This window comes from Pteropus alecto, unplaced genomic scaffold (assembly GCF_000325575.1).
Source record: "Pteropus alecto unplaced genomic scaffold, ASM32557v1 scaffold88, whole genome shotgun sequence".
Classification (NCBI taxonomy): Eukaryota; Metazoa; Chordata; class Mammalia; order Chiroptera; family Pteropodidae; genus Pteropus; species Pteropus alecto.
In genome coordinates this window covers 6654583-6673782 of record NW_006494611.1, presented here as the reverse complement: position 1 = coordinate 6673782, position 19200 = coordinate 6654583, and positions in this window count along the sequence as shown.

Sequence of the window (19200 nt, the reverse complement as noted above, 5' to 3'; positions counted from 1 at the left end):
TGCCATTAATTTCATTATTAAGAAACAGCTAATAATATTACCTAACTCTGCCAACACTGTTAATGCTTTATACACTTGGCAATTTTATTAGGAGAGATTGTCATTAGACCCTTTTGCAGATGAGGAAAGAGACTCAGAGAGGTGATAAAATATGTCAAAAATCATAGGAACCTACAAAGTGGAGTTGGAATTCAAAACTAGATTAGTCAAACTATTGCCATGTGTGCTCTAGTAGAGGTCTTTAATTGACTCCTGCAGCTCTGTTTGTTTTGCCCATGATGTTTTTACAATTTCTTTAACAAGATACTAAAAACTAATTGAGAAATTTCAAAGAAAAATCTAAAATTGGTGGAGGCTACCTTTTTTCCCAGATGCCACGGTTCCCACCTCTTGCCATCATGTCATGCCACCTGCTTTGTGCCTTTATGTAGCTAGCCTGGCTCCTTGAAGCATTTGAGTTTGAGCTGTTGGGCAAGATACTCGAGGAGTGTCTTTTTTTCTGGCAAGTGATCTTTGGCAGTAGGCTCAGAGATGTTCAAACTTGAGGAATGTATGGTTACCTTTTACAAGACAAAAATAGTGTCATGAACCTCTGAAATGCATCAAAAACTTCTGAGATTTTGCAGAGCTCTATTCAAGAATCACTAAGTTAAAATGCAATTGCTGTGAACTACGAAAATATTTTCAACTGAAAATTATTACTATATACACAAAAAATGATACCACAACTGATAATTTTTTATGAATCTTAAAATAAAAACTATATTAAAAATTTATGTAACATAATGATTTCAAAGTTCTTCCATTTGTAGCTGCATCAGTATTTCATTTCTTTTTATGGCTAAATAATATCCCATTGTATTGTTACACCACATTTTGTTTATCCATGTATCCATCTGCTTTTTGCCAGGGGTCGGGAATGGGTGGAGTGGGGTGTGACTGCTTAATAGTCACAGGTAATTTTTTGGGGTGATGAAAAAGTTCTGGAACTAAATAGTGGTGATAATTATACAACATGTAAATGTACTTAAGAGTTAAAATGGTAATTTTGTATTATGTGTATTTAGCACAATAAAAAATTTAATAGAACACAAGCCTTCCAAGAAACCAGATTTCAAAGAAACGCTAATCAAATTAAATCCATTTAGACTCTGTTTGATAGCCTTACGAGTACTAAGATCTCCTTTAAAATGGCAACCGGTATCACTGATATAAACCTTCAGGATCCCTCATGATATTTACTTTACAATCATCTCCCCAAATTTTCTTATTTGTATAACTAATGTTCATAGCAGCCTGGACTAATATGTTTTCAAATGATTTTTGAGACTTTTCCATCTCTATATCTTTATCCTCTTCTTGACTTAGAACTTGGAATGGTGCCATTATCAGCCATCAAAGACCCAGACAGAAGTCTTTATCTGGCTGTAGCTAGAACCAGATATAAATCTCACTTCTGATATAACTTATGTATCAGAAGTGAGATACATAACTTATGTATCAGAAGTGAGATTTATATCTGGTATTGTATCTTGTCATATTACTTACCCTCATGCTCAAAAAAGCTCTTAATGCTTCTTCATTGCAAATCAAACTGAGTGCAAAATTAGTATCCTGTCATTAAAGACTCTTAACAATAATTCCTCACCCTTATTCTTCATTATTTCCCTTTACATATCATATACTCCAGTCAAACCAAACTGTCAGCATTCTTCCAATAAATTTCACACACTTCTACACTCACGCCTTTTCTCAGGATGTGCCTGGAGTCCCTCCCCAAAGACTTCATAGCCCCAACACTCTATTCCAAACTTCCCTCCTCTGTAAGCTTCGTCCAGTGGTTGCCACCCTTCTACCATCCAGATGCTACCTGCCTTGACTTTGATGCCTCATATACTTTCACCTCTTTTTACAACACATGCAGTATCTGTGTTATAATCATTTGTAGACTGTGCTATTTCTTGTCTAATTTATGAGCTTTTTGAGAGAAAGTACTGTCACATTAATCACTGCAAGTCCCATTATTCCTAGCATGTAATAGGTGCTCAATTTGCATTTACTTCATGAAACAAAATGATATAAAATAAATAGATAAAAGGTGAAAAAATGGATAAAACATCTAGGCACAATCATTGCATTTAGACCTACTGCCAGGGTCTAGAGAATAGACTATTGTATATAGTCGTGGCAACCAAACAAGGTGGTATTGAGGGGAAGCAGGCAAATGTGGACAAGAAGAATAAATAGGAAAATCTTACTATTTATTAAGCGAGGGAGACAAACACTCTGTTAGGCACTTAATATATTGATGTCATTAGGTTCTCACAGTATCCCTCCATTTGATGGCTGACGAAACTGAGGAGAAATAAGAGTGAATAACTTGCCCAAGGTCGCACAGGTAGTCTGATTCTAAAGCCTGTGTACACTGCTTCTATAACAAATGAAAAGCAGGACTTGCCATGCTTATTCCCTCTAACTCTACCCACATGATGATCTTACATTAGATCACCTCAGCAGTTATATGTATCAAAAAAAACAATAACAATAAAAGATAATACTTCCTAAGTGCCTATCATATACCAGTCAATTAATAGTTACTTTATCCACATTATCTCAAATTCTCCCAAGCATCCCATAAGGCAAATACTACAAGACTCATGACAGAAGGAAAATGAAGTTTAGTGATATGTTCATGGTCACGCCACAGTGTGAAGTCAAAAGTTCAACTCAGATCTCTATGAGGTACCCTTTCAATTGTGCCTCATTGCTTCTTCACAGATCCTGTTCATAAGTGGTATATTAAAAGGATTCTCAAAAAAAGTCAAAAGGAATCGCAAACTTGAATATGAAAAATGCATTAAGAATTTTCCATTTGGTGATTGAATTTTCATCTCTCAGAGAAGAATATACCTGGAAACAGTTCTAGCAGGTGAAGACGGTGGGGCGGTGCCAGCATCCCAACATTTCCTCTGAGCTATTACCTTTCCCTAGAGTTCTTTTATTTGATTTCTGTTGCCACCGCCAAGCTAAGTCCCCATCTCCCAGGGTTGAGGAGGAAGAGAGGATGAGAGAGAAAGGCTTTACTTCTTTTCTTCCTGGTTTAAGGTAAATATAATCTTTCTTCTTGTTTTCTTTTGCACAACTGAGACAGGCTGACATACCAGAGAAAAAACTAAATAGAAATAAAGAAAATAAAAACAGCACAAAATAGATGCTGATCCCAAGACTTCTAATAAGAGAAGAGGTTTATTGAGCACCAAATTCTATCACATTTCCCCAGCCAAAAATTATCTTAAACAACTTATAAGCACCTTGCATGGTGTCCCTCCCTTTTGACTCCCATGTGGGATCGTCTTCCCACCATGGAAAAGAAATCACCCAGTCAGATCCCCAGAGTCAGTTGCAGACTGCGCAGGGCCCTTCACTCAATTCTACTTTTCTTCTATAAAATTCAACTCACTGGTCATTTGCTAACCGACATCCATTAGTCCCAATGAGGTCTGCAGCTCCTCTCAGCTCAGGCCAACAACTGTCCACTTCCTCCTCAGCACTCAGTTGTGCCCCCACCCACCTATCCACTCATCCACCGAGAGGTGTTTCTTTGAAATTTGAATTTTAGTATCTATTATGACATTAAAAATAAAGCAGCAATCTCTGAGACAGCTGTGCTCTATACTCCTTTACAATACTCAGCAAGGCTGAAGACAGTGGATATTTGCAGCTCATGAACCCCACGAAAAAACACTGCATCAAAGCATCAACTACCACAAGAGCGTTTACCCCAGGGCTGTGGGTATGACTATGCAGGAGGTGAGTGAAACAGATGTCTTATTTCCCATTTCCCATCCCACACTGCACTCTGAAGACCAAGAACAACATACAAGATAATTAAACCATATCAGCCACTGAATCAGATCGCTCCTGTTTGGGACTCAGGGCTGACTTCAAGTTGTTGATGGTAACAACAACAAGAAAACATAAATAACAACATTAGCATTAACAAACACTGCTGCCTTATATTAGTGCAGTGTTCTCTAGCTATTGGACCTCCAGTCAGTTCCAAGAAATCACCAGGACAGAGGTATAACTCTACCCTTCCCTCTTCCCAAATTATTCCTCAAGAATTTTCTCTCACTTTCCTTCAGCTTCCCCTGCTCCATTACCTTGATGTATGTTTGTTTATGCTTATCTATTTTTGTCTGTCCTGTTCCCTCAACTGACACACTACCTCCATCTCTTCCTTCACCTGGTGGAATATGACACGTTCATGAGACCCATTTCTTGGGAAACCTTTTGTAATTCGCAGAATTGGGTCTTCTCTTCCTCATCTTTTATTTAAAAAAAAAAAATCGGAAGAAACCATTATCATTCTCAAGTGCATTTCAGATTAATTACCATTTTGAATATTTTTTAAAGAGTATACTATGATTTAGCATTGAAATAAAAATTTCCGAGTACAAAATGACACAAACCCAGTGCAGCAGGGTGTAAATGTGGTGTTGAGAGGAGCACATTTTTATCATTATAGCAATAACTGCCATCTACTTAGGAGAAAATTCTGGTGACAATAAACTTTATTATCTTAACAGCTTTCACAATAATTCTTTTTAAGAAGAAAATTGCCTTTGTCTAGGGCAAAAAGAAAAAAAATACCTTGATAAGTTCTTGGGATAAAAAATGTGCTTTTGAGGACAGCTCCAGAGAAGTAGGAAAACATACGTGGTGAAAATGAGAGTAATTTGGATTTTATTCCTCCGAAGAGGGGGCATGAAAAGAAGACGACAGAGCTGTGAGGTGAAAGAAAAGAGATATCCAACGAGATGGAGACAAACTGAACTAAACCGTGGAAGACCACTGGAACTGGTGGGGAAGCGGAAAGGTATTTTAAGAAAAGGGATACCTGCTCTTCCCATTTGAAGGTATTAAAAGGTTTTAGATCTTTTTAGGCTCTCAGAGCCTCAGTTCCCCCACCTTAAAAGAGAATAATGCTGAAAGCTAGTTCACAGGGCTGTTTTGGGGACTGAGTGATAAAAATGGGTGTAAGTACAGTCTGAAAGACATAATGATAGTTATTGTTTCCGAAACGAGATGGTTTGAGGGATGCTCCGAAGTAGTTGGTGAATAACTATGATGTCAACATTCAATATCTTTTTGATTATACAAGGTTTGGCCAGCATTTTTGTTTTATAAAAGACCCTAAGAACCAAAAGAGTAACATTAACATTTATAATGTCTCACAGTAAATAAATAATACCCTTTTAATCCATTCGCTTATTTATGTGAGGCTTTATTAGTCTGTATAACATGCATTGCATAATACGTGGCACCAGTAATCCAGTCTTTGGTGCTATGAGGCGGATCAGGTTCCCTATAGCCAGAAGGAGAGAGAAGGGTGGAACTTATAAAAACACCTAGAACTTATGAGAATGCCTATCACTTAGATCCAGCAGGTTTCAACTCGTCAACCTGGCCCAGGGAGGAAGATGGGGAGCACATTCACAAAGCAGAGCTGCCCATCTTCCTGTGATGTAGTGGTACCATGTTTTATTTGTGTTTTATTTTCATGGAAACTTCTTCCCAAAGGGTAGAGAATGCCTGCCATACTCCCATAACAGTTCCTTCTTTGCTTTTTCCATTCTTCCTTGTCTTTTACCAAAAGCATCATCAGGGAAATCAGAACAGAAGGTGGCTGGAACCTGACCTGTGTGTCCCATCACAGAACTCCAAGCCAGAAGGAAGGTGCCTCTCACCGAATTCCTGGCATTTGATATTCAGTCTGGAAAGGAAGCATGGCCATCTGCCTTGAACTCCATCAATGGAGTCTGTCCTCACTGCTCTGTCCCACGTACATGTGAATCATGGACCACTTGGAATAGAAACAAGCTGTCTAATGCAGCCTGAGCAATGACAGCTCTGGGGTCATTCCCAGCCCAATAAGATGGCAGGGAAGGGCAGACGAGTGAGGGAGGTCAGTGCCTACTCTTCAAGTGCTGAGACCCTGGCTGGCTGAACACTCATCCCAGCTTCCCTCCAAGACAAACAACTGATATCACTGAGAACCAGAGAAGCAGGCTCAAGGAGGCTCATGGATGACACTGGCTTCCGCACCCTCAATCTACAGATGAGGAAACTGAAGCTCAAAAGGAGAGAGCGACAGCAGATGAGGAGCAAAGCCAGAGTCAGAATCAGGTGTTCTATCTCCCTGGCCTGTAGTTCCTTTCACTATACCAACATGACTCTCATCAGCGGCTGAGGATCACCAGAGAAGAGGGCTGGTTTGATAATTCCACAGCCTGAGAAAGCCATCAGCAGACCATCAACAGGCCTCCAGATAATACAGTTTATGTCAAAACAACTTTTATTTCCTGAGTGTTTTCTCAGCTCTGCCTTAAAATAAAATATATGTGTCTAATATCATGCAGCCCTGTGCTGCCTGCTGCCGTCAGAGAATACTGAGGAAGTGCTGATAGAAGAGGCTGCAGAGAGAGTGTGAAACTCTTCCGGGAAATTAAGAAAAGGGTGATGGCAGCAGAGAAACCATATGACCAACTGAGCTTGCCTCAGCCTCTGGTATATGGTAAGAGCAGAAAGGGCACAGCCAGATTGATGAGGTTTCTTCGTCACCCTAGTAGGTCTTCCCCAACGCAATAAAGGACACACTATCCTTCCAGCTGCTCCACCACAAACTCTTAACGTCATCCTTGACTCTCTCTCACACTTTGCATCTAATCTGTAAATAAACACTGTTGGCTTTAAGTCCATAATATAACCTATATTTGTTTCCTGTTGCTGTTGTAACAAAGCACCACATATGTGGTAACTTAAAACAACGCACATTTTGTTATCATATAATTTAGGAGCTCGGAAATCTGCAAGGCTGCATTCCTTCTGGAAGCTGTAGGATAAGACCTTTTCCTTGACTCTTCCAGCTGCTAGAAGCCAGCTGCATTCCTTGGCTCATGGCACCTTCCACTGTCGTCAAAGCCAGAGTCATAACATCTTCTCTTCTTTCTCTGCTTCTTCCATCATCACATCATTGTCTCTCTTTCCAGCTCTACTGCTTCCCTTGTATAAGGACACTTAAGATTACATTGGGGTCATCTAGATAATTCAGAATAATCTCACCATCTATGATCTTTAATTTAACCATATTTGTAAAGTCCCGTTTGCCGTAAGATTCCATGGATTATGACCTGAATGTTGAGGGGTCATTATAGAGCCTACCACACAGACAAATTTTGATTATTTTCTCAGGACCTCCATAGATATTACCCTAATCTCAGCCTCTATTATCATTCACTTGTTTTATCGCAGTAACCTCTTAAGCAGTCTGCTCCTGCCATTCCTCTAAAGTCCCTCTTTCCACATAGGCAGTGGTCTCTTCTAGAATAGCAGTCAGAGTGATTTATTAGAAATGTAAGTCAGATCATGTCAGTCCCCTGCTCTAATGTTTTATGACCTCAAAGGCCCCCATGATCTAGCCCCAGTTCCCCCTGGCTCCTACCTCCCTCGCTGCTCTCCCCCTTGCTCACTCTACTCCCAACCATGCTGGCTGTAATGTGTGCCTTTGAGTGTGCTGGGTGTTGTCATGCCTCAAAGCATTTTGCTCTTGCTGTACCCTCTGCTTGGGACATTCTTTCCCAGATGCTCACATGGGCCATTTCCTTATCTCCTTCAGATCTCTGATCAAATATCAAATGTTTTAGAGAGACCTACTTGATTGCTCAACTTAAAACTGCAACATCTCCATAAAGCAGCCACTTCCCTAGTCTCCTTTCCTAATTTATTTTCCTTTCAGGTATTTATCTCCATCTGCTATACTACCTGTTTTATGTATCTGTTTTATTTTCTGCCCCACTCCCCTCCCCCACACAGATATGTACACTGCATAAAGATAGGGATTTTTTCCTGTTTTGCGGACGGTTGAAACCTCAGCACTTAGAATAGTAGCACACAGTAGGCACTCAACAAATATTTGATGAATAAATGAATGAAGGCAACCTCTCTAAATCAATAAGTGAAGTGTTTTTTTCTGAGCCTTGGTTCCCATAACTATAAAATGGAGGTAATAATTCTCACTTTGCAAGCTTTTCTGGAGGTGTCCTGGACATCTCTCTGGTTCTGCTGTCCAGCATCTAACCCTTTTTTTCTGTTTCTGAAGAATATCCCAGGATACGAATTATTGATGAGATGAAGTGCCTTCCTCCTATCTGAGGAAAAAAAAAAAACTTCCTCACCCTCTCTCTACTTCTAGGCATGCAGATAATGAAGATGTGGACTAAATTTGGCCAACAGGTGCTACTATACAAAGGGACTGGCTTTTGTAGGCACTACATTGCCTCACTGTGGCAATGGCGATGTCCAGTGGCATCAGTAATGGTGTTATCCTGGCCAGTCAGTTATGGCTGAATGATACTCACTAAACTCAGGGTCTTCTAAGACTTGGTTCTCTTGGCCCTCTAAGACTTCACTGGCTTCTGCCAATGGCCCAAATCTCATCCTCCTGCTGCTCCTCAAATCAGTCAGCCCTCCACACCTCCTAATCAGTTCCTTTTTCTTTCTTTCTTTCTTTCTTTTTTTTTTTTTTTTCGCCTATACTAGCTGGAGTTTCTGTTGCCTGCAGCCAAGCCCCCTATAGTAGACTAGGTTGAGGGAGCTCTGGAGTAGATGTTGCTGGTGCCCTACCCAGATCCTATTTGCCAGCTGGTGCATCCATCTTACAGCTGCTTCGGGTGCTCCAGCCAAAAGCTTGCACACTCAGTTTCCAAAACGTTGCCCTAGGCTGATGGGAGTTATCTCACTAGAGACACTTGGGAGGTTATAATACCTCGCTCCTTATATCCAATGACTGACAAAAGGGGTCGAAAAGCCCAGAACTTTTGCCTCAAGTTGGGTCAACTCTCTAGTGTGAATCACACTCCAGACTTCCCCTGAATCAGAGCAAGTCCAGATGTCGCCTGAGATTATATTGTTGTTCTGCTCTTTCCATCCCTATCCTGCTTTCCTCATTGCTCTGGAGATTTTTTTCTGAAGACTATGCCCTCAGTGAACCACATGCATCCGATTCCCTTCTCAGGTTCTACTTCTAGGCACCTGAATTAAGACAGATCTTGGCAGATACCAGATGACAAGAAATAAAATATTTATTTAAACCAATACTAGCCAGTGTCTGGCACGTGAATGCTCATTAAGTGGTAATGAAGATATCTGTGAATGTGTGGAAATAGCAGACTAGCTTTTTGACATAACCTCCCACCCCAGAGCATCTCTGTTGTGCTCTATCACTGAAAAATAAAATAAAAAAAAAACGAAACAATAAAAAATAAAATTCATATATAAAGAAACAAGAAGTCACACATGCACTATTTCTTTGTCCTATCTTTTTCTTCTAGAGTGATCTAAGATACATCTGATACCATTTTTTCATAAGATAGCTGTGCAAATAATAGGAAGTAGCAATCCTACTCCTTCTTATGTTTTCCTGCCAGTGAACAAAACATTCTCAGTGCAGCAGACATGACTGTTATATCATCACACATCCCTTTGTAAAGGAAACCGCCCATGTACAGTCTTCACTAGGAGATGGGATTTTTCTCCAGCTTCGAAGTAATCATGTTTATAGGCTGCTCTGGCCAAAGCTGATTAGACCAAGAAATGCCCGTGACCCAAGTGTTGCCAAAGGATAGCCTAATCAGCAACGACGGCACAACTAGAAGAAAAAATTCTCTCAACCAGGGGCTATGGTAATTAATCACGGCATTCAGACTATGTCTCTCCAGATTTTATAATATGGAGTGAATGGTGCAGCCCAGCAACAGGAAGAGAAAAGAAGAGCTTCTAAGAGAAGGAGAAACAGAGAGTAGCTAAGTTGCATTGAAGGTGAAGCACAGGCTCATAGGCTCATGCATTCTGGCTAACCTTGGTCCCTAGAGCAGATCCAAGTAGATCAGATAAATCAGGGGTGCCCAACCCCTAAGCTGTAGACTGGTACCGGTCCGTGGTCTGTTAGGAACCAGGCTGCACAGCAGGAGTTGAGCAGGGGGTGAGCCAGCAAAGCTTCATCTTTATTTGCAGCTGCTTCCCGCTAGCATCACCGCCTCAGCTCCACCTCAGATCATCAAACATTAGATTCTCATAGGAGCACCGGTCCCTGGTGCCAAAAAGGTTGGGGACCGCTGTTTAGATCCAGACCAGCTTCCCATCCAAGGCGCTGTGAGACCTGATGGTTAAATTTTGCTTGGCTTCCAGTAAATCCAGACAGGTCTGCTTCCACATATGTATGTGTCCTTAAAACAAAATTTTCATTCCTTGATTTAACTGGAGTTTCCTTTTCTTACAACCAAGAGAGCTTAACACTCTCAGTAACTAAATGCATAGTAATATCCTGTTTCAAAGCCCTTTGCAATACCATGATTTTAGCTATATTTAGGGTCAAATTTGTCTCTCCAAAATACATCTCCAATGTACTTAGATTGTGAAGTGAGAAAACTGTTGCTGGGATATCAGCTCTATCTCCCAACTCAAACCAGCTCTTTCTATATTGGTGAGTTCGTAATAACATAGTATCCCATCATTGCAAACCCACTTGCTTTTCTGAATGTCCTAGCTTATTGCACCCTAAGGACAAACGGAGCTAAGGGACTCACTTTGGAGGTGCGCTTGCCATTTTAATTACTTATGCAGATCTTTGCACAAACATCTTTAGAAGAGAATGGGAGCCAACCCTGGATTTCTACTAACTGAAAATTACTCAGCAGTTTCAACCAAAAGATTGGGACTTTTTTGGTACCTGAGACAAAACCAAATCAATCCAAGGCATTGGCAGAGATGGAAGGTCTTGGGAAGCCAATTCTCTCATTTTATACATGGGAAAACTGAGTGACTTACCTAGGGTCACGTTTGCAGGAACTGGGAAAGCCAAGGCTATTTACGGATGGCATAACGTTTAGCCCAGACTTGCTCCATTAATGTCCACTTTTCTTGCCCTCAGGGAGCTATGGAGCTTCCCGAACGACCTCAGACCATACGTGAGTATCACTGCAGTGTGTTCACCACTTTATTAATTTTTATTCAGAATGCTTCCAAAAAAAAATGTGACCATGTTGTCTTGGGGAAACTTTACTGAGGTCTCAAATGTTTTTCCTATCCAGATGGGTCCTTATAAATTATTGAAAAGCCATTGAAAAAGTAGTTATTGCTCATGTACAGTAAGCCAGGTTTCAGGCCACACACAGAAGGTTTCTTCCTTGAAGGAATTCACAGTTTAAGGAAGAGAGACAAGCACGGAAACCAGCAGTGACAACTAAATGAGGTAAGTGAGCACTAGATATCCAGAGGAAGTCTTCGAAATGTTCAAAGGCACTGCTGCCTTGTTGCTCTTTGTCAAAGGCAATGGGCTAAGTTACAGTTCCATTTTCTCTAATAAAACAAAGAACAGGCCCTACGCATTCATTCTAAAGCGTGATATTCACTTGGTTAATGTTTATTGAACTTGGCACCGGGAACATAAAAGAACACTGGTCAGTGCGCCCTGGGGAAAATAGCAATTAACCTAAGCCATGCAGGCCACAGTCAATGCTGATGTCGGTGTTCGACCACGTGGAAAATCTGTGCATGTAATCAAGTACTGGGGGAAGCCTTTGAATGAAAGTTAACATCTTTTCGTGAAGGCCTCTAAGAAAAGGTGGGGGCCCAAGTACGAAAGATGCGCCAGATGGCAAGAAGGAGGCTGTTCTGGACACGGGCTCGAAACAGAGAAGTTCACATGGGAAAGCGAGAGCAGATTGACCCCATCTTGCAGAGCGAGTGGGAAAGGAATGAGGACTGACAAGGAGCATGATTAAGAATTAGAGGAAATGTTGGGTGGGTGGAATGCACGTTTTGCATCTGAAAGTGTGAATCTGAAAGCACAAGAAGATAACCGTAGTTGGTAGAACAAAATGGTCTTTGGCCATCAGGGGGCCAGTCACTCTTTATCAATTCTTGGGCTGAAATCTCTCTCCCTGCAGCAAATGCCACCCAGAAGCTATAGTCTTCAAAGAACAGAAAGACCAGCGAATCTTGATAATTCAGTCACTCATCAGAAGGCTCTTGAATACTTTCCCAGAGTGTAGTTCTTGGAATGAAAGCAACATTTGCAGCTATTAGTAAGAGTCAAAGGGTTCCTTCCCAGAACTCCATCATAGATGATATGTGGGTTGAGGATGGCACATATGTTGTGGATACTGAATGTGAATTAACACATTGGAAGGCAGACAAATGATTCTTCATAAATATTGCAGAGATAGATGGTCTCTAGCCATCTCTCTACATATGCCTTTCAGCAATATAAAGCTTGGGGTTAGGAACCAGGTGATATAGGTTGTGTGTTTAAGAAAGTTAATTTGTCCATAAAATAAAGGTTACCATAAAATAGGGTCTCCAGAATGGTAAGCAGCTCTAGTAAAAGGGATATGAAAGATGTCAATCTGAAAAGGCTATATACTGTATGATTCCAACTATATGACATTTTAGAAAATGCAAAACTGTGGAGACAGTAAAAAGATTCAGTGGTTGCCAGGAAGTGGGGGCAGGGGGATGAATAGACGGAGCATAGAGGATTTTTAGGGCAGTGAAAACACTCAGCATGATATTATAGTGATGGATTCATGCTATTACACATTTGTCCAAACTCATAGAATATAAAACACCAAGAGTGAACCCTAATGTAAACTATGGACTTTGGGTGTAGATTCCTCAATTTTAACAAATATACCACTCTAGTGGGGGATATTTGATAATGGGAGAGATTATGTATGCGTGGTGACAGAAAGTATATGGGAAATCTCTATACCCACCTCTTAATTTTGCTATAAACCAAATGGCTCTAAATAACAGTCTTTAAAAAATAAAAAGTAAATAAATTAGAAAAAAAGGCTTTAAAATCAATTAATTAATTTAAAAGATAGGAAAAGATCTAGAACCTAATTTATGAACACCCAAGATATAGTAGCCTCTAAAACCAGAGCAGGGATGGTCACATTAGGTAAGGAATCCTCCAGGTATCAATCCAGGTTTTGCTGAGCCTTAGACATTGCTCAAAAGCATCCACATGGATCAAGGAAGGGAGAAGCGAGATGGGAGACAATTAATTCATCAGGCTAGGACCTCCATTTTTATTTTAGTCAGAATAGCTATAATTTCAACTGTTTCACATAATAGATTTCCTTCCACAGGAGACTTCAAATAATGAGAGGGTTCGGAATGCTTGAAGGCATATGGACAGCCACTTGTTCATATTACTTTACCATCAAAACCTGATCCCGTATTTTTCCTGCTAACTAATCTTGAGTAGACTTGTAGCCTTGGTCAGACATTCAAGCCCTTCATGATCCAGCCTTCACCTACTCCAGTTTTTGTCTGTAGCTTTTTCCCCATGTTCTTTACTTCTCAACCAAACTAACAGCCTGTACCCTGTACTTGCTCATGCTGTTCCCTGTGTTCTGGCTTCTGCCCGCTGGGTTAACTACAAAGCATGCGTCGACCTTAAAAATAAAATAGCCAGTTATTTTACCAACAAACTGGGTTTATTTGAGAATAGCATAGAATTACAATACGAGACAAGCAAGCTATGGCAAAACTATAGGCAAGTCTGGAGAACAAAGGAGAGAGGCTTGTGTTTATTAGGTTTTAGGAGGAAATAGGGGAGGGATATTTTGAACAAAAGTTTATTGGAACACAAGAGTTCGGAATTGTGGCGGTTTCTCATTGGCTGCAAAGAGTGGTCAGTGCATTTTGGGGGCAGGGTGGGGTTTTCTTCCTTTTTTCTTAAAAGCAAGAGATGAAATTCCCACATGATTAATGTCCTCCCTTATTAAAATATCTTCCTCCTTCCCGCTGGTGCATACAGACTGCAACCAGTGGTACTTGCTGAGATGTTCCCCCTCTAGGGCTTCCCACTCCCTTTAAATGAGGTTTCCTACCTTTATTTTCACACATGCTTCAAGACGGGGCTCAAAGGTGGTTTTTTTCTAAGCCCCCAGGGAGATGTCCTTTGCTTTGGTAAAATTTGACATCATTCTCTCAAAATGTTTTTTTTTTTTAATTATTTGTTAACATGTCAGTTTTCTCCATTAGACTAGGAGCTCCTTCAGGGCAAAAACCATGTTTTGTTCATTGCTACTTTGTTAAACTGGCAGAGAGCCTAGGAGCTTCTAAGTGTTTGTTGAGTGAACTTTGCCATCAGACTGCAGTGACCCATAGTTCCCACCAGATGGCAGTATATAGACATTTTTTTTTTCCCCTCTTACCAATCAAAGGGAGGGGAAGGGTTTATAGCAAGTTGACTTTCATCTCTGTCCTTGCAGACAAATAAATCTCTGCAGACACTAGGACTTTCGACTGGGTAGTAGAATTCACATCGCTGAATCAGAACCTCAGGAAGCCATTGTATTCCCTAGATACCACCCACTTTCTGAAAACATTCCTCTTGTAAACTGAGAAAGGATTATACTGTTCTGTGTTCTAGGACAGAGGAACTTGGAGTTGTGTTTGTCACAGGAACAAGGTGACCATCTTTTCAGCACTTAGGAAAAACGGACACCAACACCCACTGATTGCTGCCATCTGTTGAGGTTTCTTAACCTCCTGCCCACCCCCATCTGTCAGACCCAGGCAGCAAGAAAAGTCAGCCAAACATACCAGTTTACTTTTGAGAAAAGCATCTTCCCTGGTTTCCTGCCTCTTTCCTCTCTTGAAAGCACTAAGCTGGTCAGGCCAGGAGACCTACAGGTCCTCATTATCTGGGACCCTGTGCTCAGCTCCAGAGTGCCCCAAAAGCAAAGGCTCCCAAACGGAAGACGTCTCCAGCACAAATGAAAGGCAAGAAGAAACAAAGGACCGTCCACACTGAAAACGTCAAAGGCTTTTCTCTATGTCTTTCTGTTTCCGTGTGTCTCTCTGTTCGCCACAGTCTAGAGGGCAGGGACCCTCTCCCTCTCTGTAATTTCCTGTGTTGTCTCCACCACCATTCATCACACTCTAGCTTCTCCAAACTTGTCCTATCCCCATGAACTTCTCCTTTCTCCACTGCTAGAGCAGAGGTTATAATGGGATAAGAGGCAAGAAGACTGGAGAGTTCAACTTCTTGTAACCAAACAAGGCTCTTAGTTCCTATGGGGGCTACCCTGGAGATAGGACTTACTGGCTAACTCTGCCTCACCCTGGGAAAAATGCCTCATTCAATGGATAATACAGTGGTTAAGACACAGGCTCTGGAGTCAGCAGAATTTGGTCAAATTCTGGTTCTGTCACATCCTAACTATGTGACCTTGGTTGAATTACTCAGCCTCTCTAAAATCTTAGCTTCTCCAACTATAAAATGGGGAAAGTATATTGCAGAAATACCCTACAGAAGACTCTTCTAGCTCCCTAGAAGTAATTCTTGGTGTCACACTCAGTACAACGTCAGAAATTTCTAAGAACCCGAAACCTCTTTATAAGTCTATCTTTTAAAGGAGATTTGTATTGCTTTCATTTATTTATTCTTTCATGCAATAGAACATACTGAATATATAAGCTATGGAAAGCTCAGGGAAGGCTCTGAAGATACAGGACATGCAAGACATGGTTTCTTCCTAAAGGAGCTCATAGTGCATTGAGGAGGCCCACCTACCAGCAATTACAATAGAGTGGGATCTGTGCTTTAAAATGTGTACTCACAAGATACAATAGATGCAGAGGGAGGAAGCCTGAGCCCCAGCATGCCTTGCAAGGCATTGTAGGTTCTTTATGATCTAACCCTTGCCTCCCTAGCAATGTCTACTCCCAGAAATAATTGTTTTCCAGAGAATACATTATGATGTGTCATACCTCCAAACTTGGCACTGACTGTTCTTTCTGAATGGATTAGCCACATGCTGGAAAACTCCTACCAGTCCTCTGGGTCTCTGCCGGAAGGTGGCAGCTATGAGAAGGACACGGGGGCTCCTCCCCACTGTGATCTCACTGAAAGAGAGAACCGCATACCTTTACTTTGGCCCCAACACTTAGTGCCCAATGCAAAACTGACATTCTATGATCTGATGCACAAACGAAGCCAGCCTCAATGCACCCTCTGCAAACAGTATTGCCCATGTTTCGGTCAGTACAAGGAGAATCGGCTGATCGGTTAGGTCTATCATTTCCCACGTCACACAGATCCGTTATAGGAAAGCTCGACTACTGCAGAAAGTTTTCTAATGTCTTCTAAAGCTTCTGTCCTTATGACTCCCACCAATTTTGGCCTGGTTTTGCTCTTTAGAACAATGCAGAACAAATATGTCCATATTTTCATCAACATAGCAGCCTTTCACATATATGAAGACATCAGACAGATATAATATCAGTATAAGATCCTCCTGTGTGTTTTTTTTTCTTTTCAAACACACACAGCTAATTAAGCCATCATTAACACACATTTTAAGTGCCTAACATATGTTCAACACTTTGTAGAAGCTTCGAGTGTCATAAATTTAGGCCTGATACCTCCAACACCACCCACATACACATACCTTACATTTTGATTTGTTTTATCATGTTGGTTTCAGTTCTGTGTTCTGAAAGCTCTATCATTTTAGATATCAATCCTGCATTATTGTTATTAGCATTGCATTAATTTGTTTAAATCTATTCCAAACATGATATTAGGTTTCTTTTCAAATTCTCATATTGAACTAAAAACAAAGCAACCATATTGCATCTTTGCATAGGGGATGAGACTCAACTGTCAGAGGTTAACCCCTGTTCAATATTACCTTGCTGAAAGGTGACAGAGACAAGAGACAAGGACAACTCAGCCTTTCTCAAAAGTCAGTGCTCTGTTTACTACACCACACCATCTGTTTGTGACAGTCTGTAGTGTTGGATTTTCATTTTAGTCTGGTGTCATTTGCAAATTTAAACATTTTTTCTTTTAGATAACCTTTCAAGTCATGACTAAAAACTATTGACCAGAAAAAAGGCTTTGGTCTTCCCCAGAGATCTCTTTCTAGCTTACCTGGAGCTGTTAGCGGGCCTAAAGAGTCACTTTTGTTACCCATCTGTGAAACCAGTGAATAAGACATGGTCGTCTTGTGTACAGTCATGTCACAGGAGGCCATGGTAAGTCCATTACTAAAACTTCCTCATCCTGCCGTATTTACCAATTTAGTGACATAAAAAGAAAAAAAAAAATGTGATGTGTCTAACCTGACCTTTTTGTGGCAAACTTCCATTAACTTCTAGTGCTTGGTGCCTTTTCTTCGAAATGCCCACAAATCAATTGTTTAATGATCCGTTTCAAAATTTTAGCAGGAACCTAGATAAAATTCATGCTATTTTCTGGCTTCTGTGTTTAGTCCTGTGATAAGGTGCAGAGTAAACCCCTTAATTAAAAGGAGAAAACTTTAAGAACCTATCAAAATATTATCTGTTCCTGGGTTATTGAGAAGCATCTCCACCTACACCCCGGGTTACATCTGAATGCTCAGTTTGACAGGAGAACCTCCCACTTCTATTTTGGAGTGTGTCACATCAGTATTTCATTACCTTTTCCTCTTCATTGCCTATATGTCACCTGGCAGAGTATTTGGCTAAATATTCCTTGCCCCAAAATTAAAGGTTAAAAACTCTTCAGAATTGTAGGAACAAATAGCTGCCTGTGAGGTATGCGGATCTCAGAAGTCCTCTTACAGGAAATAGCTTTCTTGTTACAAACATGTTAAATCCAGGAGGACATGGGTGATGTCTGATTATTCGTCATAGTATTCTTAGTGCCAGGAACACAGTGAGTGCTCAAGAAGTATTTGTTATAGCAACTGAGAAGGTGATCATGAAAATATGTTCACCTTTAGGAGAGAGAACTCAAAGTTTTAAAATCATACTAAAACATTTTTGATTGATATAAGAACCTTTCTGGAAAGCAGGTCTGATCATAAGCCTGCAGGAAGAGTTCCCAACGATTCCTAAAGGAGGACAGAAAAGCCTCAGATAGAGAAAAGAAGAGAAACATTGAAGGGTCAGGGAGCTGTGCTGGAAGCAGAGAAACAAGCCGTGATCTTGTAGACATAGGTTCAAGGATCAAACTCCCGATGTTCCAGCATCTGTTATTTGCCATCAAATAACTCTCACCTTAACAGAGCCCCATTTCCTAAGTGATGTGACAGTGACAAGAAGTCACATCTCACAGAAGTGCTGTGAACATCAAGTGAGGTAAAGAATATGAAAGCACGTTAACAGATCCACATCACTTACACCTAAATCTATGTTGGGGTTAGCTTAAATGGAAGGTGTGAGTAGGAGAACAGTGCATTACAAGAACATATTAAGGATGGAGTACGTGACTGTTTCTTAACTCGACTTTCCAGCAAACTTAAAATATTTCTGACTTAAGAAAAACATTGACCTCCACCAGGTTGAGAAGGCAGTGCTTATGCAACATGGGCATGGCTGAGAAACAAAACCATACATTTGTCAAAAAACATTTGTCCAGCTTTGTGTTCTCTAGTCAGGTAAAACTCAGCACTTCTTAAGCAGAATTCATAATCTTTTGCAGAGAGGAGATGTCGTTTCTGGTACTGACAGAACAGCATCTCAAGCTACTTGGGCCTGAAATCTGTGTCTCCATTGTCAACTCTTCTATTGCTCTAAGGAAAATGGAAAGGAGAGACCTCATGCACACACCTGTCATCCTAAGAAATCTTTTAACTGCTCTGAGCCTGATATTCTCGCCTGTCGAATAAAGATAATACTGCTTGCTCTACTTTTTTTCAGCGTTTTATGAGAATTGACTGATTGATGATGCAAAAGCATTTTGAAAACTGTAAAACGCTATTTTAAAAAGATGGTTTTAATAATTGCAATATTACATGACCAAACCTGGATGACTGACTTTGTCTAGTTGTATATAGAAAATCAAGACAAAAAAAATCTCATATTTAGTAATACCAAAGGATACTGGTCGAAAGAATTGTCGCTACCACTTGTATAATTGCTCTATTTGTTCCCTAGCTGAAGAGCTTCAATCTATGGAGTCCGATGCTGAAAGAATTAAGAAAACCATTACCACATTAAAGGTGTGAAATTTTTAAGAAATATATTAATGAGGTTGTGGGAAGTGAGCTGACAGTAAAGTGGGTTTGGAAGTGTTTGGTTTCCCTAATTAAATAGAGCTAATGAGTTTCTCCACCGAGCCTGAGCGCTGAG